This window comes from Chiloscyllium punctatum, chromosome 24 (genome assembly GCF_047496795.1).
Source record: "Chiloscyllium punctatum isolate Juve2018m chromosome 24, sChiPun1.3, whole genome shotgun sequence".
Taxonomy (NCBI): domain Eukaryota; kingdom Metazoa; phylum Chordata; class Chondrichthyes; order Orectolobiformes; family Hemiscylliidae; genus Chiloscyllium; species Chiloscyllium punctatum.
The window spans coordinates 77,185,955-77,212,332 of record NC_092762.1 but is presented as its reverse complement, the minus strand read 5'-3'; the positions used below and the strand labels follow the sequence as shown (position 1 = coordinate 77,212,332).

At 43.5% G+C, this 26,378-nt stretch overlaps 1 protein-coding gene across 5 annotated transcripts in view; it reads right to left on the bottom strand.

Moving 5' to 3' along the window:
* Positions 1 to 26,378, bottom strand: part of LOC140494714 (uncharacterized) — a 130,939-nt gene that overhangs the window by 46,619 nt on the left and 57,942 nt on the right. The window contains exon 1 of one of the 5 annotated variants that reach the window (XM_072594232.1): positions 20,668 to 20,798. The exons of 1 other annotated variant lie outside the window; for it this stretch is intronic. The gene's annotated coding sequence lies outside the window, so the exon portion shown is untranslated. 3 more of the 5 variants (XM_072594233.1, XM_072594229.1, XM_072594230.1) reach the window with 3 other exon arrangements.

Here is a 26,378-nt window from a genome sequence, read left to right as displayed (position 1 = left end):
TGAGTGTGTGTGTGTATATAAAAACATTGCCAAATTTACAAATAACAAATTACAAACCAGGTATTTTTGTTAACCTCACCATCAAGCCAGCGGATAAAGGGGGCACAGTGGTAGTCTGGCGCACTGACCTCTACACCACTGAAGCCAAACGCCAACTCGAGGACACCTCTTCCTACTGCCCCCTCGACCATGACCCCACCCCCCATCACCAAACCATCATCTCCCAGACCATACAGAACCTCATCACCTCAGGAGATCTCCCACCCACAGCTTCCAACCTCATAGTCCGGGAACCCCGCACTACCCGGTTCTACCTCCTTCACAAGATCCACAAGCCTGACCACCCTGGCCGACCCATTGTCTCAGCATGCTCCTGTCCCACTGAACTCATCTCCACCTACCTCAACACTGTCCTATCCCCCCCTAGTCCAGGAACTTCCCACATACGTTCAAGACACCACCCACGCCCTCTACTTCCTCCAAGACTTCCGTTTCCCCGGCCACCAACGCCTCATCTGCACCATGGATAGTCAATCCCTCTATACCTCCATCCACCATGACCAGGGCCTCCAAGCCCTCCGTTTTTTCCTCTCCAGACGGGTCCCCAACAGTACCCTTCCACCAACACTCTCATTCGTTTGGCCGAACTGGTCCTCACCCTTAACAATTTCTCCTTTGAATCCTCCCACTTCCTCCAGACCAAAGGGGTAGCCATGGGCACATGTATGGGCCCCAGCTATGCCTGTCTCTTTGTTGGCTACGTAGAGCAGTTGATCTTCCGTAATTACACCGGCACCACTCCCCACCTCTTCCTCCGCTACATTGATGACTGCATTGGTGGCACCTCGTGCTCCCGCGAGGAGGTTGAGCAATTCATCAACTTCACCAACACATTCCACCCTGACCTTTAATTTACCTGGACTATCTCTGACACCTCCCTCCCCTTCCTGGACCTCTCCATCTCCATTAATGATGACCGACTTGACACTGACGTTTTTACAAACTCACTGACTTCCACAGCTACCTGGATTACACCTCTTCCCACCCTACCTCTTGCAAAAATGCCATCCTGTATTCCCAATTCCTCTGCCTCCACCGTATCTGTTCCCAGGAGGACCAGTTCCACCACAGAACACACGAGATGGCCTCCTTCTTTAGAGACTGCAATTTCCCTTCCCACGTGGTTAAAGATGCCCTCCAACGCATCTCGTCCACATCCCGCACCCCCGCCCTCAGACCCCACCCCTCCAACCGTAACAAGGACAGAACGCCCCTGGTGCTCACCTTCCACCCTACCAACCTTCGCATAAACCAAATCATCCGCCAACATTTCCGCCACCTTCAAACAGACCCCACCACCAGGAATATATTTCCCTCCCCACCCCGTTCTGCCTTCCGCAAAGACCGTTCCCTCCGTGACTACCTGGTCAGGTCCACGCCCCCCTACAACCCACCGTCCCATCCTGGCACTTTCCCCTGCCACCGCAGGAAATGTAAAACCTGTGCCCACACCTCCTCCCTCACCTCTATCCAAGGCCCTAAAGGAGCTTTCCACATCCAACGTTTTACTTGCACATCCACTAATATCATTTATTGTATCCGTTGCTCCCGATGCGGTCTCCTCTACATTGGGGAGACTGGGCGCCTCCTAGCAGAGCGCTTTAGGGAACATCTCCGGGACACCCGCACCAATCAACCACACAGCCCCATGGCCCAACATTTCAACTCCCCTTCCCACTCTGCAGAGGACATGGAGGTCCTGGGCCTCCTTCACCGCCGCTCCCTCACCACCAGACGCCTGGAGGAAGAACATCTCATCTTCCGCCTCGGAACACTTCAACCCCAGGGCATCAATGTGGACTTCAACAGTTTCCTCATTTCCCCTTCCCCCACCTCACCCTAGTTCCAAACTTCCAGCTCAGCACTGTCCCCATGACTTGTCCAGACTTGTCCTACCTGCCTATCTCCTTTTCCACCTATCCACTCCACCCTCTCCTCCCTGACCTATCACCTTCATCCCCTCCCCCACTCACCCATTGTACTCTGCTACTTTCTCCCCACCCCCACCTTCCTCTAGCTTATCTCTCCACACTTCAGGCTCACTACCTTTATTCCTGATGAAGGGCTTTTGCCCAAAACGTCGATTTCGAAGCTCCTTGGATGCTGCCTGAACTGCTGTGCTCTTCCAGCACCACGAATCCAGTATCTGGTTTCCAGCATCTGCAGTCATTGTTTTTACCTTTTTGTTAAATAGATCCACCAAAGTAACAAAATACTCAATCAAGAAGTTATAAACAGTGCTCACCCAGGGTGAAGGATTCAGCTTTTTTTATTATTATTTTTACTTTGATAACCCATCAACAAGTCAGCCAGTTACCCAAACCAATATTCCCTGTGTAACAATAAAGTAATTAAAATCAGCAAGAGGGGAATTCAATCCAGTCGAGGTTGCTGGTAATGATGGTGGAAGGATTTGTTGGAATAATGGAACCCAGCTCCTGCAGTGCCCATCTCTCCAAATGCTTGGAGGGCACCGATGGACACTGCTCCCTCTCCAAGGACACCTGGGCAGATGTAGGTACAGAAGAGAGGTGGGGCCCAGCCTTTTCTTTTCTGATTAACCTGTTATCAGAGATGTTATGATATTTGGAGGTGATGGAGCATAAATGGACCCAGTTCTTTATTTTATATATAAATAAACCTCCAACAATAACCCTGCCACTAATATAAATCCCAAGTGACAAGCACTACCCACCGAAGGCAGTCCAACAATAGGGGGAGTCAGAAGAGAGGGGGGAGATTAAATTAAAATTGAATTAGAAGGGGGAGAAGAGGAACCAGTTCTTTTTTTAGATATCCACAAGTGCACGTCCACACAACAGAATGTTCTCTTTTTCCATTATCACAGCTCGAGTGATAAAACTTCTTATTATAACAGAATTCAAATTTAACCACCTACCATGGTGGGTTTCAAACCCATATCTCACTATAGCAATCGACCCCCATGACCTTGGTGTGATTACTTCTAACCTTCTGAGCTAACCAGCCATAACAGCTCTTTCTTTAAATCTGGAAGTGTTATCACACAACTGAACAACTTTCTCACCAGCAAATTGCAGTGACCTTTTTGTTTGTAACTATTAGCTCCCACGAGTGAATCATCCATGTAGCCAACTAGAAATGTACATGCAAAGCCCAATGTAATGGAAAATAGGACCCAGCTCCTCCTTTTTCCTGGAAGGAACCTGCTCTTAAGTTTGTTTCATTTAACCTATTTTTCTGATCAACCTGTTCAGAGATGTTATTGCAAACCGCTTGAGCAGGTGGGACTTGGACCCGGACCTCCTGTACAAAGTCTAGTGAGTATCACCCGCTCTCAATCACTGCTGGAGCTCTTCTGGTTGACCATTGAAAGGAAGTTGTAGATGCAGGTACAGTTACAACCTTTAAAAGACATTTGGACAGGCACATGAGGAGGAAAGATTTAGAGAGATATGGGAGAAAAGGAGACAAATAGGACTAACTCAGTTTGTCAGCATGGATGAGTTGGGCCGAAGGGTCTGTTTCTGTGCTGTATAGCCCAATGACTTGCATTTCTAATACTAGGAGATGGTAGTCTGGTTTTCTGATGGTTCATGCAAACTTCCTCTTTCTTCTTCCCCAGGCTTGATGTGGAGCAATGCCTTTTAAACTATATAGCCAATTCTCTCTCTCTTTCTCTCTCTCTACTGGAGGGAGATACCAGTGGTCCTTTACTGACTATGGCTAATTTCCATATTTTTATATCTATCAGAGATGTTTTATTAATCATATTGTAAATGTTTTATCTATCAAAGCTGTCATTAAACGCAATTACCAGAAAGCACAGGGATTTGTGTATGGCCTGGAGTGTATTAACACAGAATGGTCAGTAGACCAAAATAACAACTACATGCATTTATAAAGCATCTTTACTGCAGTAACATGTCTCAAGTTGCTTCACAGGAGTACAGTCAACAGAATTTGATCAAACTTTCCTCAGTGTGCCTGTGAATGATTAATCTTGAAGAATCACAAAAAACTTTTCAATTCCTGGTTATCAGTTGTCAGCCTTCCCAATTGGAATTTAAGGTGGAGAAAGAAAGCTGGAGGGGAATTCAAGGAGGTTTTGGAAATTAAATTGAGAAATTAAATCCAGTCGAATTTTCTAACCTATCACAAGGTAAAGGACGATAAAGAAGAGACAGCATGTCAAAAAAGGTAAAGAAGAAAGATACACAGGATGGTTTTAATGAAATGAAAACCTGCTGGAATGTAATTTTGTGTTAAGAATATATGGTCAAAGGCATCAATTATCCTTGTAAAAGTGCTCCATATACTGTGGAGAGCCAAAGGACATTGAAATTCTCACTAGTGGACAGGCTGGTGATGAACACTACACAGAGACAATCAGCTGGAGCAGCCTACAATGAAATTGCTTCATCATGATATTTAATTGTTCCCTTTTACAGAAAACCCAATCTTCATTAGATGTCTACTCACCTCAACACAGTAGTGATGAGGGCTGAAAAGCAAGATCAATATGAAAATAAAATGAACGAGTGGAAATTTACCATCTCTACCCTTTTACCCACACATGTGGTACAGACTGGATTAAGTCTTTTGAGCACGTAGCTTTGAGGCATGAAAGGATTTTTGTTCGAATATGATGGGTCTGATCTGTAGAGGCTGGCCTTGCGCCAATGCAGTTGTATGGTGCCAGTGTACTCTCTCTTCGAACCTTGTTGCTTCTCACGCAGCTCAATACTGAAAATCCCCTGACTGCCCAATGTCAATGGGCCAGCTTCGCAACATGAGCCAGTGTCCCTGAGAGTGACGTATACTTTGGAAGGTAGTTGCAAAATGCATATTGTCATATCAGCTACTTATTATACATTCCATCTGAATATTCTTTCCTTTGGTTTCAATGAGGCATTCTGTACAATAACTGGCTAAATTGACACCATTCCATGACATACCTCCATTCTAAGACAACATGACTCTCTTTAAATGTAAACAATATGAATTATTGTCCTTTTAACACAGACTCCAACACTTGCTCCTCATCAAACGGTTGCCAATATTGGCATGAGATAGTCATGCTGTCAGTGCAGTCTGTCACAACCGTGTTTGCAGCGCTTAGTGCATTTTCTGATTGCCTGAGGCCAGTGAGATGTGACTGAAAGTGAAGACTGCAGATGTTGCAGAACAGAGTCGGGAGTGTGGTGCTGGAAAAGCACAGCCGGTCACATCTGAGAAGCAGTAGAATTGACATTTCGGGCAAAAGCCCTTCATCATTCCTCATTCCTGATGAAGGGCTTTTGCCTGAACCATCAATTTCTCTAGTGAGATGTGACTGCAGAGTGCTGCACTGCCAGGGTTGCCAACTTTCAGATGTGGTATTAAACTGAAGCCCTGCTTCTTAATTGGATGTAAAAGATCCAATGGCAGTATTTTGAAGGAGCAGGGGAGTTATCTCAAAGATTTGGCTCATTGATCCCTCAATTAACAAATTATTTGACTGTAATCACATTGCTGTTTTTAGATGCTTGTTGTGTGAAAACTGGCTGCCTCATTTTCAACGTTACAACAGTATTTCTTTGCCTTAAAGCACTTTGTAGCATTGAGCGGTCATGAAAGGGGCTATATGAATGCAAGTCTTTTTTCTTCAAATAAGAATTGCAATCCAACCTTGTGCTTGCTCCTTCTCTTTCTCTCTTGCAAGAGGAAATAAGGCAACACTATTAAGAGTGCAAACAGTTGACCAATACTATAATCAAAAGACCCCTCCCACCCTGGTTATAATCTCTTCCAATGGGCAGAAGATACAAAAAGCTTAAAACACACATCCCGACAGATTCCAGAACAGCTTCTTCACTGCTGTTATTAGACTTCTGAATGAACCTCTCAAATTTTAAATTAAATATTGATCTCACTCATCGTGCTCCTTCTCTGCAGCTGTAACACTGTATTCTTTGCTCCATTATATTACCCTAATGCACTTTATATGGTATTATCTGCCTGTACTTCATGCAAAACAAAAAATAACTTTTCACTGTACCTCAGTACATGTGACAATAATAAATCAAATCAAATACAGAAGGAACAAAACAGGAGATGAGACTCAGAAGTAAAGAATCTGCATTTAGAGAATGTGTTAGTCATTATGTAGAATTTGTATGTTTATATTTACTTTTAGACAGTATACAAATAGTCTTTTCGACTATTTAATTATTATATTTACATTTAGAGAATACCTCTCACATCTTTAAATCTTTTCAAAGCCCTTTCACTACCAATACATTTTTGGAGTGTGTCCACACAAACTGCAAATAGTTAAATAAACTATAGACTCAAGTTTTGGTGGTTCTGCTAGTGGAACAGATGTTACTTATGAAGGCAGAGGGAGCCACAATTGAACAACCAATCCCAAAAGTGGCATCACCAACAATGCAGCACCCCTTTAGTGCTGCACTGAAATGTTGTCTTGGATTATGGGATAAAGACCTGGACTGGAGGGTGGGGACGTTCACAGTCCATCTTGAGGACACAGAGAGGGGAACATTCCCATTGACTAAAGCTGGCCCCCAATTGAGGCAGAATTAAAAGTGGGGATGTCTTTCACGCAACTAAAGACGATATACTCTGCTGTTCAAATCTTATATTTGGAGCTCTGAACTGCTGCTGCTTGTAGCTCTTCCTGCCAAGGGATCTGTTAATCTGATACACCAGTCTTGTGCCATCCTCACACACCCACAGTAACATCACCTGTAACATCAGTCAATCATTCCACTAGGCCTCTTTCTACTGCCCTCCCCAGTCTCTCTAGATGAGCTCACTATAGTTTTGCAGCTCTGATGAAACTGCTATAATACTGACATTTTTCCTTTCTGGATATCAATTTTTAGAATGTTTGTTTTGCTCTTGTATTTCAGGTATCTCTTCATTTGACTTATTGTAAGTACATAGATTTCTTAAAACAGATCTTAGCATTCACTTTTCAAAAAACCTTTGAAATGTTATGGTGGAGATGGAAGCCATTTGCCCCATCCTGCCTGCACTGGCTCTTCAAACAAGCATCACTACCTCCGTACCAATCTCCCCCACATCCTTGCACATTACTACTATTTCGATTGAGCTATTTAAGACCTCCTTAGTGTGCCATGATCAGGAGAGTTGGGGAATTACACATCCTGAAGTACTGCACTGTACCTGAGTGACCATTTTTTGTGCATGTGGCCAGACAAATCAGTTAGTACAGGGGCATCTCAGACCTGAAGCCAAACCCTGTTTCCAGCAGTTGTGATGAGCAGAGGAAAACAGGACCATTTGCTCACCGAACTGACATGAATTAGAGAGCTCAGGTCACTGGACTGCTTACATCCACCACTCACCGCAGAGGTCTGGAATTAAACCTGGTCATCCTCAATTGGCTGGTTCAGGATTAGAACCTGGGTCCCTGGTGCTGTGAGGCAGCAGTGCTAGCCACTGAGCCACCATGCTGCTGATGTCTACAAATGTTTCACAGTCAATTTGGTACATTTTTGAAGTCCAGTCCCTGTTGTAATATTGGAAACATTTAGGAAATCTGGCAATTTGCACACAGTAAAAAAAAAGCTATATGATAGCAATCAAAATCATTATAAAAAGCAATGTTGGTTGAGAGACATTCTTTGGGTTGAACATGGAAGGTAACTCCTCTCCTCTTTGAAACAATGTCAAGATGGTGGGGGCTTCAGTTTAAAGTCTCATCATGAGAGATGGCATCAGAGAGAATGCAGAGCCTTGGTAAACACTGGAATGCCAGCTTTGAATTTTACACCCAAGGCCCTCAAGTCAGACTTGAACCCAACGTGAAATGCAAGTCCTCAATTCCAAAGGCACGGATTAGTGTTTGCAAGGGAGAGATTGGCTGAATGAAACAAAAACAAACAAACAAAAAAAAATTGCTGGAAAATCTCCATATCTGTGGAGAGAAATCAGAGTTAACATTTCAGTTCCAGTGACCCTTCTTCAGAACCCTTCGTTCACCCATGGACTTAATGAAATGGCTTCAAAAGTCAGGTCCAAGAGATGACCAATGCCAGTGACATCTTTGACAGATGCATAGGGATGTAGCCACATACAGACTAGCACACATATGCTGTTGATGAAGGTCAGAGTGTTTGTCATCAATGAACATACCTGACAGCCTGCCCAGCCTCGCCATGGGAGAAAAGGACTGTGCATTCAAGAAATGCCAATATTTTATAGGAATGGTCCCTGGGAGAATTACATATAATATTCAGATCCATTGCAGGAGGTGAAACAAAGAAGGGAATTGCAAGCTGTTTCAACAGAAGTTGCCAAGAGAGTGTGTGAGAGAAGCTCATGATAGATCAGCAATGCAATTAATCTATTCTGGGATTCACAGTTTGATTCCATGCATTTAAAAGGTTAGTTGGAACACATGTTTTTGTGTAGGAATGCTTCCTGCAATCAATGAGCTGTTTTATGCTGAGGTCTACAGTTAGGTCAATGACTAACCTACAAACGACACACACAGCCAGCTCCACGTCAACACTGGCCAGATTCGAGCATATTTGACAACCACACAGACATCAGGCCATCAAACCACTTCCCATTAACTCCTACTGTGCAGCAGTCTCCATCCAAACATAACATTGAAGCGCAACATCTTGATGCAGTCATTAAATTCTGCCCAATTATCCCACTGAGACAGCTCAACAAAGTTAAATAGTTGACTATAACTTCTTAGCCGAATTTCACCAAGCAGGAAATACCAGCAGGTTTCAAAGTCAGTTTTTTGCCAGTGGTATTTTCAAACTGTTTACATTGTTTTTTTTTAAATTAAAGCTATTCAAAGTAGACCGTGGGACAAATCTTAGCCAAATTGGAGAGTTGTCAAAGATGGTTAGATATTAGGTGAGACATTAGCACAAAAAGAGTGAGATCAGACACAAACTTATTGAAACCCATGGAATTGAGATTATTTTCTTCTGGTGACGTTCATTGAAATAGGGTATAATTTTGGACCAGCAATGGAAACGTAACAGGCAAGTTAGACCATTATATGGGTGTTGGGAGAGTGGTGCTGAGAAAGGCTCAGCAGGTCAGGCAGCATCCGAGCAGCAGGAAAATTGACGTTTCGGGCAAAAGCCCTTCATCAGGAATGAGAATTGTATGGGCAGTCAACAAGAGTAGCATTAGGTGAGAAAATTACTGATGCCAAGTTGTTTGCCAAGTTTTATGGTTTGAGGCAGAATACCCTAAATCGTCAAGCTCCCTAGTAAGGGTGGATGCGCTGGCTTCCTTTCGTTATTCACCTGTCCCTTGGCCGATTGCAACAAGACTAATTTATAAATGATCTCCTCCCTTGGGGACATCTTTCTCCCAGACCAAATGAACTTATGTTTTATAAGGGGCCAATTCAACTAAAGTTTCTTGAGTTAACAACATTGTGAGTTTATTAGCTCCTAAATGGAAGAAGAAATAATACTCCAAAACATGGTATACAGATTAGAAATGAGAAATGAATCCAGAAAGAAGGTGAAAATTAAAAGATATACATTTCAGTCTCTGGGCTATTGATAGACAAAGATAATGGGACATTGATAGTTGAACAGGCTGGGGCTGTTTTCCCTGGAGCGTCGGAGGCTGAGGGGTGACCTTATAGAGGCTTACAAAATTATGAGGGGTGTGGATAGGATAAATAGACAAAGTCTTTTCCCTGGGGTCGGGGAGTCCAGAACGAGAGGGCATAGGTTTAGGGTGAGAGGGGAAAGATATAACAGAGACCTAAGGGGCAACTTTTTCACACAGAGGGTGGTACGTGTATGAAATGAGCTGCCAGAGGATGTGGTGGAGGCTGGTACAATTGCAACATTTAAGAGGCATTTGGATGACAGTAGACAATAAGTGCAGGAGTAGGCCATTCTGCCCTTCGAGCCTGCACCACCATTCGATATGATCATGGCTGATCATCCTTAAATCAGTATCCTGTTCCTGCCTTATCTCCATAACCCTTGATTCCACAATCCTTGAGAGCTCTATCCAACTCTTTCTTAAATGAATCCAGAGACTGGGCCCCCACTGCCCTCTGGGGCAGAGCATTCCACACAGCCACCACTCTCTGGGTGAAGAAGTTTCTCCTCATCTCTGTCCTAAATGGTCTACCCCGTATTTTAAGCGGTGTCCTCTGGTTCAGCACTCACCCATCAGCGGAAACATGTTTCCTGCCTCCAGAGTGTCCAATCCTTTAATAATCTTTTATGTCTCAATCAGATCCCCTTTCAGTCTTTTAAACTCAAGGGTATACAAGCCCAGTCGTTCCAGTCTTTCAGTGTAAGGTAATCCTGCCATTCCAGGAATTGACCTCATGAACCTACGCTGCACTCCCTCAATAGCCAGAATGTCTTTCCTCAAATTTGAAGACCAGAACTGCACACAGTACTCCAGGTGTGGTCTCACCAGGGTCCTGTACAACTGCAGAAGAACCTCTTTGCTTCTATACTCAATCCCTCTTGTTATGAAGGCCAGCATAATATTAGCCTTCTTCACTACCTGCTGTACCTGCGTGCTTGCCTTCATTGACTGGTGTACAAGAACACCCAGATCTCTCTGTACTGCCCCTTTACCTAAATTGATTCCATTTAGGTAGTAATCTGCCTTCCTGTTCTTGACACCAAAGTGGATAACCATACATTTATCCATATTAAACTGCATCTGCCATGCATCTGACCACTCACCTAACTCGTCCAGGTCACCCTGTAATCTCCTAACATCCTCATCACATTTCACCCTGCCACCCAGCTTAGTATCATCAGCAAATTTGCTAACGTTATTGCTAATACCATCTTCTATGTCATTAACATATATTGTAAAAAGCTGCGGTCCCAGTACTGATCCCTGCGATACCCCACTGGTCACTGCCTGCCATTCCCAAATGGAGCCGTTTCCTATCTGCCAACCAACTTTCAATCCAAGTTAGTACTTTGCCCCCAGTATCATACGCCCTAATTTTGCTCACTCACCTCCTATGTGGGACTTTATCAAAAGCTTTCTGAAAGTCCAGGTACACTACATCTCCCTCGTCCATCTTCACAGTTACATTCTCAAAAAATTCCAGAAGATTAGTCAAGCATGATTTCCCCTTCATAAATCCATGCTGACTCTGACCTATCCTGTTACTACTATCCAGATGTGTCGTAATTTCATCCTTTATTACAGGCTCCAGCATCTTTCCCACCACTGAGGTCAGACTAACTGGTCTATAATTTCCCGTTTTCTCTCTCCCACCTTTCTTAAAAAGTGGTACAACATTAGCCACCCTCCAATCCACAGGAACTGGTCCTGAATCTATCGAACTCTGGAAAATAAATCACCAATGCATTCACGATTTCTCGAGCCACCTCCTTCAGTACCCTGGGATGTAGACCATCAGGCCCTGGGGATTTATCAACCTTCAGACCTAACAGTCTCTCCAACACCAATTCCTGGCAAATATAAATTCCCTTAAGTTCAGGTCCTTCAGCCACTGTTACCTCAGGGAAATTGCTTGGGTCTTCCCAGTGAACACAGATCTGAAGTACCAATTCAATTCTTCTGCCATTTCTTTGTTCCCTGTAATATATTCCCCTGTTTCTGTCTTCAAGGGCCCAATTTTAGTCCTAACCATTTTTTTGCCTTTCACATACCTAAAAAAACTTTTACTATCCTCCTTTATATTATTGGCCAGTTTACCTTCATAAACTGGATGGGTAAATGAATAGGAGAAAGTGCAAAACTTGCGCCCACACCTCCCCCCTTACTTCCCTCCAATGCCCCAAGGGATCCTTCCAGATCCGCCACAAATACACCTGCACCTCCACACACATCATTTACTGCATCCGCTGCACCCGATGTGGCCTCCTTTATACTGGGGAGACAGGCCGCCTACTTGCGGAACGTTTCAGAGAACACCTCTGGGACACCCAGACCAACCAACCCAACCACCCCCTGGCTCAACACTTCAACTCCCCCTCCCACTCCACCAAGGATATGCAGGTCCTTGGACTCCTCCATCGCCAGACCATAGCAGCACGATGGCTGGAGGAAAAGTGCCTCATCTTCCGCCTAGGAACCCTCCAACCACAAGGGATGAACTCAGATTTCTCCAGTTTCCTCATTTCCCATCCCCCCACCTTGTCTCAGTCCCAACCCTCGAACTCAGCACCACCTTCCTAACCTGCAATCTTCTTCCTGACCTCTCTGCCCCCACCCTCACTCCGGCCTATCACCCTCACCTTAACCTCCTTCCACCTATCGCATTTCCAAGGCCCCTCCCCCAAGTCCCTCCTCCCTACCTTTCATCTTAGCCTGCTGGACACACTTTCCTCATTCCCGAAGAAGGGCTCATGCCCGAAACGTCGATTCTCCTGCTCCTTGGATGCTGCCTGACCTGCTGTGCTTTTCCAGCAACACATTTTCAGCTCTGGGTATATAAATAGGAAAGGTTTGGAAGGATATGGGCCGGGTGCTGGCAGGGGGACTAGATTGGGTTGGGATATCTGGTTGGCATGGACGGGTTGGACCGAAGGGTCTGTTTCCATGCGGTACATCCCTATGACTCTATTTGAAAGCTGAGGAAACAGGATGTGATGGGGAGAATTTATTTCACCCAGAGGATGATGAGTCTGGAACTCAATGCCCGAAATGATGGCAGAGGCAGAAATGCTCACTGCATTTAAGTAGTGTTTGGATATGCACTTGAAGTGCAGTAATCTGTTTCCTGCAGAACAAATCTGTATCTTAAAGGGAGGAACAGAAAAAGACTGAAAAGGAATTGTGAAGAATTCATTTTTCAGTGAATTGTTTAAATCAGATTTGGACTTAAATCGGAATCAGAAAATTTGATTTTTCTCAAAGCACTTTACAGATTGTTAATGTTCAGACTGTGGTATATCACGATGCTGTAGTGTAAAAGTACTTTACATTCACTCTAACACCATGTAGCCATAAATAGAACTGTAATCAGCTGATGTACTTGGGTGGAAGGGAGATCCTGTGTGCAGTGGACACATTAAAGCATTACAGTAACTGTACCAGTGATAAATCAGAAATAAATTGAGTAAGTGATTCTGCGAGAGGAAAACTGGTAATGATCAATGCAACAGTTTGCAAATCCTAGTGTCCACATATCAGGGAATATCTCAGATTGTACAAGTCAGTTTTCACTGGGTATCGATTCCATAGATGCAGTGACCCATCAGCCTAACTGTTTTCACCTTTTACAGAACACGTTGACCCATTACACTTCACAGCTGTGTCTCAGTGACTCCTTCTGGTGAACACTTTAGCACCCAAATAAAGGGAAGTGGGTGTAACTTTTCAAAATGACAAGCAAGTGTTTTCATTTTGACTGCCCTCCAGTTTGGACTTTGTTACTGATGGCAGATTTCAAAGGCTGGGAGATCAGGAATGTGATGCTTTGTTACCTCAGAGTATCCAGCTGTCTTTTTCCCTTACCCAACCGCCGCCCCCACCCCCTGCCTCCACCCCCTCCCCATGCAAAGGGAGCTATCATATTTAAGTCATTGTTGTAATGCAAAATCTGTTCCCTAAGTCAGTCTCGGGGACATGCGTGGAGTTGGATAATGCAGTAGCGTTATTGTTTAGCATTACCTCTGGCTGATTATCCTCACTGAACTCATTTTATACACACTTAATTAAAGTTAGATTTGGATTATACTTTTCCTCTGTTGTTACTGTTTTAAGTTTTTTTTTGCTGAATGGACAAAATGAATTTCTGTGAAAAACGAGTCATGTAATGGTGAAGAGAAGTGATCCAGGATTGTTCTATAAAGTACTGCTGTATTCACTGCAAAACTTGGAGAATAGGAACAGGGGGAGTTTATAATCACAGAAAGAATCTATAGTGAGATAGTCGGCCATTTGGCCCCTTGAGTCGAGAGTATGTTGCTGGAAATGCACAGCAGGTCAGACAGCATCCAAGAAGCAGGAGAGTTGACGTTTTGGGCAAAAGCCCTTCATCGGGAATGAATCATTTGGCCCATGAGTCCACATCGACCCTCCACCCAAACCCACCCACCACCCCCCCTCCCCCAACTCCCTAACCCCACTCTATAACCCAGCATTTCTGATCGCTAACCCCCCCCCGCCACCTAGCCTGTACAGTCTGGACACAATGGGCAATTTAGCGTGGCCAATCCCCCTGACCTACACATTTTTGAACTGTGGGAAGAAACCAGAACACCTGAAGGGAATCTATACAGACACGGAGAGAATGTGCAAACTCCACACAGTCGCAGAAAGGTGGAATTGAGCTCAGGTTCCTGGCGCTGTGAGGCAGCAGTGCTAACCACTGAGCCACCCGAGAATGGTGAACAATGAAATGGTTGATTAACTAAATACACACGTTTAGTTCTGTGTTCTCAAAGAAGGATACAAATTACATACCAGAAATGTTAGGGAGCACAGTGTTTAATGAGAGAAAGGAACAGAAGGAAATCAGTATAAGTGGTGAAATGGTGCTGGGCAAATTGGCAGGATTGAAAGTTGATAAAACCCCAGACTCTGATAATCTATTCCCAGAGAATTTAAGGAAATGACCCTCGAAATAATGAATGCAATTGTGGACATCTTCCAAGATTTTGTAGAGTCTGGAACAGTTCCTCCAGATTGGAGGGTAGCTAATGTAACCCCTCTGCTAAAAAATGGAGGTAGAGAGAATTCTGGGAATTATAGACCTGACTTTGGTAGTGGGAAAAATGCTAGAGTCTATTCTGAACAGAGCACTTAGAAAATGGTGGCAGGATCAGACAGAGTCAGCGTAGATTTACAAAAGGAAAACCATGCTTTGAAAATTCTATTAGAATTCTTTGAGGATGTAACTAGTAAAGATGATGAGGGGGTGCCAGCGATGTCATTTATTTGAACGTGCAGAGGGTTTTTGACAAAGTCCCAATATAAGAGACTAGCATGTAAAATTAAAGTGGTTGGAATCAGGGGAATGCATTAAGATAGAATAGAAGGTGTGTTAGCAAACAGGAAGAGTAAGAATAAACTGGTCTCATTCCAAATAGCAGGTAAAGAATGGTGGAATAACACAGGGATCAGTGCTAGGACTCCAGCTATTCGCAATGTACCTTAATAATTCAGATGAGAGAATTAAATGTAATATCTCTAAATTTGCAGATGGCACAAAAATGGGTCAGAGGATGAGCTGTGAAGAGAATGCTGAGATACTTCTGTGTGATTTGTATACACTGAGTGAGTGGATAAATGCAGAAAAGATGTGATAGAATGTAAATAAATATGGGATTATCCACTTTTACAGCAGAAGCAGAAAGGCAGATTATTAACTAAATGGCTTTAAATTGAAAGAAGGAAATGTGCTATGAGACCTGGGTGCCCTTGTATACCAGTCACTGAAGGTAAGCTTGCTGGTGCGGCAGGCAGTGAAGGAGGCACATGATAGGCGAGAGGATTTTAATACAAGAGCAGGTATGTAAAAACAATGACTGCAGATGCTGGAAACCAGATTCTCGATTAATGGTGCTGGAAGAGCACAGCAGTTCAGGCAGCATCCGAGGAGCAATAAAATCTAGTCTTGTTGCACTCACACAGGGCCTTGATGGGTGGATTATGTGTTCAGTTTTGGTCCCCTTATCTGAGGAAAGATATTCTTGTCATAAGCGGGAATGTAGTGAATGTTTATCGGACTGATTCCTAGGAGAGCAGGACTGACATATGAGGAGAGGTTGAAATGGTGAGGATTATGTTCGCTGAAGTTCAGAAGAATGAGGGGAGGGGAAACTCACAGGAGCTGACAAAATTCTAACAGGACTAGACAGGGTAGATGCAAGAGGCGTGTTCCCATTGGTGGGGGGGGGGGGGGGTGGGGGTAAGGTGGGAGATGTCCAGAACCGGGGGTCACAGCCCAAGGATGCAGGGTAGACCATTTGAGTCTGAGGTGAGGGGAAATCTTTTCACCTGGAAAATAGTGATCCTATGGAATTACCCACCACAGAAAACAGTCAAGGCCAGAACATTGTATGACTTCAAGAAGGAATTGGATATAGCACTTGGAGTTTTGTGATCAAAGGATTTGGGGGAAATGCAGCATCAGGGTACTGAGTTGGATAATCTTAATGAATGGAGGAACTCCTCTTCTATTTCCCATAAGGACCATAACCCTTGGGCATGTTCTTGAAAGGCACCTACATCCCTGTCCTCAAATAGACACAAGGAAGGCATGAGAGCAAGGCAGGATTGTGGTGTGCAGCTATAGTAGAGAATGCGTGCGCTGAAACGTCGATCTCCTGCTCCTCAGATCCCGCCTGACCTCCTGTGATTTTCCAGTGCCACACTTTAATGATTCTGTAGCTACCGGAGTTCGTGTAGGGCTGGAGCAATGTCAGTTCCTGCTGGACAGGGAGGGTCCTGGATAGGATGCGAGAAGCTTGTTACTGTCTTGAGTGAGGGGCTGGAGGGAGGGAGGAGTGGGCTACAGACAGTGGAAAAAGATCACAGCAAAGTCACTAGGGTGTGAGCATTTATCAGCAAGGGAAGGCTGAATAAAAACAGGCACCTTTCAAAAAAAAACTTTCAAAATTATTTAGTAACCTGGAAAGGGCAGGCTAGACAATAGAGAGTGGATTGTGGGAGTAGGATGCCGGGTTGGGGGGGGGGGGGGGGGGGGGGGTGGTTAGGGGGAGGTTCAAGTTTGCATCTCCCCCTGTAGGTTTCCTCAGTCCTGTAGGCTTCATCACTAAGAAACACTCACTCAATGCCAATCTGATCCTAAAGTGTCCCTCTCCCAACCCCCGCTTCTGGGGAATATGGAACCCCTAGGCAGGGGCTTGTAGTGGCTGAACCATCAAATGGAAGAGGAAAAAGAAGAAATAAATGCATTTGGACAGCACCTTTCATAACCAGCTGACATTTCAAATTGTTTTAATCCTGATGAGGGACATTTGAGGTGTAGCTGCAGTGTGGGAATCTGTTGTAACGTGGGGAACCCTTCAATGTTCATTGCATCTTCACTTGTGCTGAAGGTCTGGAATACACTGTCTCTGCCTCTTCTTCCTCTTCAAAGCCTACCTTTTGACCAAGCTTTTGGTTACCTGACCAATTGGCTCATTTTTTACTTCAGTATTGATTTGTCTGGCTGTATCCTTTGGATCCACTTGTATCCTGTGAAGCTGTGTGAAACATTTTACTTTCTAAAAAGGTGCCGTAGAAATGCAAAGTTATTGGCATGAAAAGAGGCCATTTGGCCCATTATTCCTGAGATTACCCTGATGCAAGGGCGACGTGTTTTTAAAAATACAGACTGGCATCCGTGGCTCTTGCCCACTAGTGGCATAGATTGGTAAATCACAAGCAGTCCACCTTTGATTTCTTGATACACGTGGAATTGATGAGTCTCAGAAAATACGTGAATGAATGTGAAGTTGGATCTGATCTGGAGGTTGGAATCCACATCTATTTTATGCGACGCAACTTTAGACGTGAAACCATAATTACTTTAAACTGACGCTAAACTTGAGGTATAGTTGTAACCCCTTGAAAACAAAAGGCTAATTTAATCAGTAATTAATATTCCTACATCCCTCATCTCAACAGCTCCTTTTTAAAAGGTACCTATTCACCACCAAACAATGCCTTTTTCTGAGTGACCATTCTATGCCTCAGATATCACATGGGAAACAGATGTTTTCTAATCTCTAACCTTGTTTGAAACCTGCTAATTTAGTACTTGTGTTACTTTGCCCTGTCATCAGGAATTCTTGTTGTGTACACTGTAATAATACAATTGAGAAAAGATTACATAGCTGGGGTCAAATAGTCTGTAAAAAATTAGATACAATTAACAAATCGTACCTTTTGGATTGTTCATTGGATCAATTTCTCCTCTCAGAGTGCATGTCGCACTTCAGAGGTTTAAGCGCAGACGTCAAGGCTGACACTCTGGTACAGGACTGAGGGGGTACATCTCCACAGAGGGGCCTCTTTCTGATGAGACATTATTAAACTTAGTGATCTTGAACTAAGCCCCACTCTCTGCAACTGGATCCTCAAGTTTCCTGACACACAGGCCACAATCAGTGAAGATTGGGGACAATATTTCATCATCACTAACACTCAACACTGGAGCCCCCAAGGGTGCGCACTCAGCCTCCTGCTGTACTCACTGTATACCCATGACTGCATCACCAAATACCAGACTAATGCCATTTACAAGTTCACTGATGACCCCACCATAGTTTGCTGAATCTCAGATGGAGTTGAAGCAGACTACAATCGGGAGGTGGAAGACCTTGAAAAATGGTGCACTGAGAACAACCTAGCTCTCAATGCCAGCAAACCAAGGAACTCATTATTGACTTTCAGCAGGATGTAACTCATGCCTCCCTACACAGTAACAGCACAGAGGTAGAACAAGTGGAGAGTGTCAAGCTCCTGGGAGTGGTCATTCCCAAAAGCTTCTTTGGACTTTTCACGTGGATGAACTGGTTACAAAGGTCCAGCAACGTCTCTTTTTCCTCAGGTAGCTAAGAAATCTGACATGACGGCAAATACTCTTGCCAACTTTTATAGATGCGCCATCGAGAGCATTCTGTCTGGGTGTATCACTACCTGGTGTGGCAACTGTACCATTCAAGATCGGAGACGGTTACAGAGAGTGGTGAACTGGGCCTGGACAATCACAAAGGCCAACCTCCCATCTATAGAATCCACCTACCAGGCCCGCTGTCAAGGAAAGGCTGCAGCATTCTCAAAGATCTACCCCACCCTGGCAATGTTTTGCTACAACCTCTACCATCAGGGGGAAGGTACAGAAGCCTGAACGCACACATACACCAGCCGGTTTCGTAACAGTTTCTACCCTAATGTTGTTAGAATACTGAATGGACTCTCAAACTCTGAACATTCACCTGTTCTGGTGTTTTTATTTTTGCCGCTGTTTACCTATTATTTACGTTTCTATGCTACTTAACTCTGTGATCTGTCTGTATTGTTTGCAAGATGAAGCCTTGGTATATGTGACAATAAATTCAATTCAATGTAAGCAAGACACTGCCTATTCCCTTAGGTGGAGGTAAAATAGTTGAAGGTACAGTTTTGATGAGGAGTATCCCTGATTCTCTGGCCATTGTTTACTCCTCCATCAAGATTATGTGCTCATGCACACATTGGTGTCTGTGGGAACTCACCGTGTGTAAATTGGCTGCCAGATTTCCTGTTACAACAGATTTCCACATTCCAGCTCCATTTCAAAAGTCCCTCATCAGCTTTAAAACACCCTTGAATGTCTGGTGGTTGTGAAAGGTGCTATGTAAATGCAAGGATTTCTGCTTTTGCCTCTAATGTTAACTTTGGCTCTTGTTAAAGAAAGTTTCCAATTCATTGCCATGTTGGATAAAACTCTTTTCACTTTAAAATAGATCACACTGAATTACTTGTTGTTAGAATCATAGAATCTGTACAGTGTGGAAACAGGCTATTCAGCCCATCAAGTGTACACTGGCCCTCTGAACAGCATCCCAACCAGACTCACCCCTACCCTATCACTCTGCATTTTCCATGGATAATTCACCTAACCTACATATCCTTGGACATTATGGGCAATTTAGCACGACGAATCCACATAGCCCGTACATCTTTGGACTGTGGGAGGAAACCAGAGCACCCAGAGAAAACTCACTCAGGCAGTCACCAGAGGATGGAATCGAATCCAGGTCCTTAGTGCTGTGAGGCAGCAGTGCTAACTACTGAGCCATGGTGGTGCAGTGACTTCTTAAATAGGCTGGCAAGTTCAACACCAGTAATATTCCACTATTAATATTGCACTAAACGATTAGTTAATCTATTTGGTTCAATTGTGTTGGCTGAAGGAGGAATGTTGGCTAAGGAACTCAGGAGAAGTGCCTCCTCCAAACTAAGCTCCACTGAACCATGAGGGTACAGGCAGGAGAAGCAAAGGTTTTAATGTCTCATCTGCAGGTTGGTGCCTTCAATGAGGCAGCGCTCCCTCAGCACCGCACTGGAAAACTAGCCTGGATTATGTGCACAGACGTAGGACTCAAATCCATAACCTTCTGACTTGGGGACAGGAGTTTTACAGAATGAGCCAAACAGACACAGTTCAGTTTATCAATACAAGACCTCACTGTAAACAATGTAAAATATCCAACACATCTTCTTGCAGCATAGTTGTGTTACATGAATGAATATTACACTTCTAATTACATATTACAATGCTCTGCACAGTTTCTTTTTGTGCATGAAACTTAATATTCTCTGAAAGATGTGTTCAATTGTTTTGCACTTTACTATGAAGCTTTCACTTGGTGCCCAGCTCTGAAAAAGTACACAGGCCTGTTTAACAAGTGGATTGAACAACTACTGATTAAATAGCTTTAACTAGTATGATGAGAATTGAGACCTACTTACTGACTGGAAAACGACTGCCACAAGCCTTCAATAAGACTCTATCAGCTTGTTGAAAGTGAGGTTAACAGTGACACACAGTACTTGCTGGGAGCAAGAAAATGTGATTACAGGCTGGAGTATAACGGCGTCTACAGTTACAACCCAACCCCCTCACCGGCTCACGTCCAATTGCATCCAGACCGAGCTCACCAATCAGCAGCAGGTTTTGTTTCTTGTTGCATTTTTCTCTCTCGCACAAAGACATTAAGCAGTCAATCGCCAGGAACCAATCCCTTTGCAGAGACCTCAAGTTCCTTCAGAAACCTAGAAGTGAGGACAGTATATGATTGTTCACCCTGATTACAACTTTCAGAGGATGTACAATCAGACTGTGGTCTCCTTAAGTATACCCCTGCGTGTCTACACTCTGCCACACACGTACTACACAGAAACACTTAACCCTTTGGAGAATTAATTCCATCCAACAATTACCTCAGCAAGTTAGCTGTTTGTTTCATTTCCATGCTGATGACTTTGCAAAGTTAACTGTTGCATAATCATTGTTAATTCTCTTGTGGGGCCCAATTTGCATGCAAAAGATCAGCCCTGGCTCCTTGTTGGCACTTTGACTTCATAACCAGAAAGTTGTGTCTTTCGATGTCGCCCCTGGCTCTTGATGATGTGATCCAGCCTGATTACATCGCAGTACTCATGAGTGCTGCACTGTTGGAGGTGCCATCGTTTGGAGGGATACACTAAAACTAAAGGGTATAGAGTGACATGACTGTCCTTGACATTTTTAGTATTGTGCTAAAGAGCCCAAGTCAATGGGGATCAGATGAGAACCCTGTACTGACTGCAAACGTAAAGGATGTGGCATTTGGATGTAAATCATCGTAGTCCCAGGCCATTGCTTCAGGAATTCCTCAGGATAGATGTTTTCTAATCAGCCCGTTCAGAAATGTTGTTACACACCTCAGGAGCAGGTGGGACTTGACATGTGGGGGAGACAATGACCTATCAGTAATATCACAAGGCTACTAATCTAAAGACCCAAGTAATATGCTGGGGAGCCATGTTAGAATCCTGCTATGGTAGATGGTGGCAACTGAATTCAATCTTCAAAAAAATCTGGAATGAAGAATCTAATGATGACCATGAAACCGTTATCGATTGTCAAGAAAAAAACTAACTGGTTCACCATTGTCCTTTCGGGAAGGAAACTGCCATTGTAAAATGGGAATGTTGCCTGAACACTGCTTAAATGTTTAGCTGCATTCACAGTTCTTCAGTTAATGAGTAAGTATCTACCCCTCCACCACACCACCCATGCAGCAAGCCTTGTAAAATCCCCAAGCTTGGATAGCTGTGTGATCAGCACAATGGCTCAATCATTAGCCCTGCTGCCTCACAGCCCCAGGTTTGATTCCATCCCTAGGTGACTATGTGGAGTTTGCATGCTCTCCCTGTGTTGGCGTGGGTTTCCTCTGGTGCTCTGGTTTCCTTCCACAATCCAAAGATGTGCAAGTTAGGTTGGATTGGCCATGCTAAATTGTACAGGGATGTGCAGGCTAGGGAAATGTGCTAGCCAGGGCAAATACAGGGATGGGGCAGTGGGTAGGTCCGAGTGGAATGCTTTTAGAGGGCCAGTGAGACTCGATGGGCTGAATGGCCTACTTCCACACTGTAGGGATTCTATGAAATAATATTCAAAATACTTGAAAAAGTGATAGAAAATGCAAGTGAATGAATAACTCACCTCTTAGCTACCTTAGGTTATCCTCTAGGGTAGGAACTATGGCGTTCTTACCCAGTCTGGTGAACACATGATGCCAGACTCACAGCAATGCCATTGGTTCTTGCAGTAAATGAAACAATCTGCAGATGCTGGAAGTCAAAATAAACAGAGAGTGCTAACGAAACTCTGCAGGGGAGAGAAAGAGAATCTGACATGACTCAGAACTTCAAACAGATGCTGCCAGACCTGCTGAGTTTCCCCAGGATTCTGCATGTTTGATTGTTGACTGCACTCTGAAATGATTGAGCAAGCAGCTCAGCTCAAGGGCAATTAGAGATTGATTACCAATCCAGATAAGCCCCCATCCTATAGTAAATGATCACCACTCTATCACGTGCACCATTCCACACATTCTACACCAAGCAACGATGACAGATTGGAGAATTTGCCAGATGTTCACCAACCTTTAGTCAACAATTTCAAGGAGAAAACAGATTTCAGTGTGACTCCAACTGTATCACAATTCCAACTAGTGAGGTTAGGGGTTTTTGAACCATTTTTGCTGGAGATTTTCAATCACAAAAGAAAGGATCAGGATTTGAGGAAATGGCCGAATGCCCTAGGAACTGTCATCCTGAGATAGAGCTTATGATATCTGTAAGCTTTAGCCTGCTCCCATGCCAGGTCCTGTTTGCTTTATCTTCACTGACCTTTTGTAAACTGGTATTGAGGTAGTCCAGCGAAGGTTCACTAGATTTATCCCTGGGACACGTGGACTGACTCCAATCCAGTTTAAGGGAAGCAACAGAATAGCAAGGTAGGATCTGGAGTATGGCCGTAATCATGGTCTACACGCATTATGAAAGGAATGTTGTATTGGGTAAGGAGACACCATGTTGTAAATTTTATATGTCAAAATGTATGTAGAGATGGTCCAAGTTTCCATGCATGTAACAGGCTTTATTCACAGCTTTAAAATGTTTACTGCATGTTTCAGATATGGGTTCTCGTTCATTTTACAGTTGTGTTTACTTTTCCCTGAGTTCACACTCAGTCTCAACTAATCAAGTTCAGTGAGCATTGACAGCAAGCAGACTCAAGTAATCAAGCACAGAACAATTGAGTTCTATGCAGAAGGCAGTTGGAAAGAAGACGGGGGATAACAGCACAAAAGATCATCTAAAACCTTACTGCGTGTGTCTTGATGCTCACAAAGTCCCATTCATTCATTACCCCTGTGTTGCTGATCATTGCTGGTTCGATGTAATTTAACAAATGCCTCAATTTCAAAATTTTTACCCCAACTTTTGAATCTCTTTGTGTTTCATTCCCTCTCCATCTCTGTAATCTCTTCCACCCCTACAATGCTTGGAGATATATAAATATTCCAATTCCATCCTAATCGGCCCTGATTAGAATTTCTACAGTGTGAGGACAGGTCACTTGACCCATTGAGTCCACACGAACCTTCCAAAGAACATCCCATTCAGATCCATTCCCCTACCCTGCATTTCCCATGGCTAATCCACCTAGCCTGCACATTTTCAGATTCTCATTCTAATCACTCTACCACTGCCAGCATACCTTCTTTTTTCCTCACCAACCTGTTCAAACATGTTATTATACAGCTCTGGAGCAGGTGAGACTTAAAATTGGGCCTTCCAGTCCTGGGGTAAGGACACTACCACTGTGCTTAAACACATACACACTGGGATTTGAACCCAACAGCCTCTGTTTGCTAGGTAGGCACTTTAACCAACCAATCTGGTTGGCATGGATGAGTTGGACCAAAGGGTTTGTTTCTGTGAAGTACATCTCTATGACTCTATAAGCCACAGTACCAAATCCTAAACTCAAAAACATGCTTAAATCTCTGACTCTCGACATATCTCAGCTCCTTTAAACTAGTCCTTAAAACTTACAGACTTGACTTTCCCATTTGGTAATCTGCCTTAACATCGGGTATTTATTGTAAATACTGCAGTAGGGACACAAAACAATACTCTCTTTACAATAAACACTACTGAAAATATAAGGAATTGAGCGTCACTGTCATGTCAATAATGTGTAGTTGAAGAACAATTCAAGCTTAAAGGTTGTAGTATTGTATGTTATTACCACACTTTTTTAAAATAGGTTTTGAACCTTAATTAAGCAAATTAATATTTTTGAAATTGTCTATTCCTTCACAGCATGTAAATAATGGAAATTTAATTGTTTGTTTATATCAATTGTGAAAAAGGACAGTTTTATGGGATTGAAAAATAATATAATTGATAAATGGTGGTTTTGTATCTTAACTCTAGTCATCATTTTTTCCTTTGTTCAATGTATCTCCCATAATCCTTCAGAAACTTTTGACAATCCCCTTCTTAACTTCACCACTTCATTAGTGGCTTTGCCTTCGTGACTAGTTATGCTGTGAATCTGTACACACCAGGAAAGTTCCCATTATGACCTTCAGAGTGCAGTGTAAACTGCCCTTAATTTGTTTTATTCAACCTATTTTTTTCTAATTCACCTGTTCAGAGATGTTATTACACACCCCTAGAGCAGGTGGGACTTGAACCCGGGCCTGCTGGTCCAGGAGTAGGGAAATTACCATTGCACCAAGTGAACTGCCCTTGGTTGAACCAGCAGAACAGATCCCTTGATTAGCCTTTGAACATTACTAATTGCTTCAGGAGGAGGCCATTTGGCTCTTTGAGCTTTCTCTGCTATTCAATAGGATCATGAACGATTAACTGTTGGTGGTTGGTAGTGCTCTTATCTTTGACTCTGATTGTTGTAGGTTCAAGTCCCCTACTGATGAGAATAAGTACAGCAGTAAGATTGACATCGGAGTGTAGTATTGAGGCTATTCTACTTTCTGAATGAGATCTTGAACTGGACCTCTGCCTGCTCTCTCAAGGAGGTGGACAACATTTAACAAGGTCATGGTTGGTCATTTGCATGAGACTACTGCACTAACCTCATGTCACTTAATTGTCCAAATAACAGCACAATTTAGGCTGGGGGAGCTACAAATGGTAAACTAAGCTTAAATACTAGTTAGAGGTTGGTAGAATGAATCACCTTTCCTTTCTTTCCCCACACAGTTCTTTTCATTTTTGCTGTCATGTTGAAGGTATTAATTTATTGCGCAGCCCCCTGATACACTTACCCAGGTGGTCTTTTGCCTTTGGAGAGTCAGCCCAGTGAGCTGGCCAGGCTACAATTCCTGCAACAGTCCTTTGCTCGGCTTAAAAGCTAAACCAAAAGCATTTGTCTATAATATGTGAACAGTCTTCAGTTGGCCCCCTTGCAACTGCACCAAGTAAGCAGAACAAAGCTACCTACTGTGTGAGAAATTGTCCAATCTTGAAGCATCAAACACTTGGATAATCTGGAGCACCAATTAACGTAGGCAGAGGATTCCCCATAATTAATCTCATCTGGGACCAAATGATATCCTGTGTAAGTGGATGTTGCAGAAAGCAATTGGAGCTCTGTTACAAACCTGAGTTACCATCATTAGAGTCATAATATCCCTTTTGTCCAGTCATTGGGTATAAGCAAATGCCATTAGAATTAAATCTACTATCCTGAATTTGCTATGACACTGATAACGCCTGACTAAAGTCTGACTATATTAACAAATCAGCATTAAGTGGTAAAAGGGGTCATGTTTGCATACACTGATGCTTGGAAGGGGCTCTTGCAGTGTAGTGGTTGTGTCCTTACCCCTGAGACAGGAGACCTAGCTTCGAATCCCTTGTGGTCTAGAGGCATGTCATATCACCTATGAGAAGCTTGATTAAAAATACCTACACAGATACTTGCTACGTGTGAAAGAGACACCCAGTTATTCCAGAGGGACTATATTTGGCTCCCATGACCGGAATAAAACAAGACTTCATTCAATCTGTGATTGGAATTTGAATGATCTCAAACGTGCTTCAAGATTAAGCACCAATCCCAACTAGAGTCTGCCCCACATTTGGAAACATAATTGAGACTGGGAAGTTTTCCAGTGACTTTTGTACTGTGTCTATTGTATATCAACATGGATTTGAGAGTCTACGCAATTGCTCGAACTTAATTTCTTCCTAAAACTGGGGTGCTCACTGAAACCCATTGGTGATAAAATTACACAGCGGTTAATTAATTGCATGCAAATGAATGTGCACAGATTTAATGTATT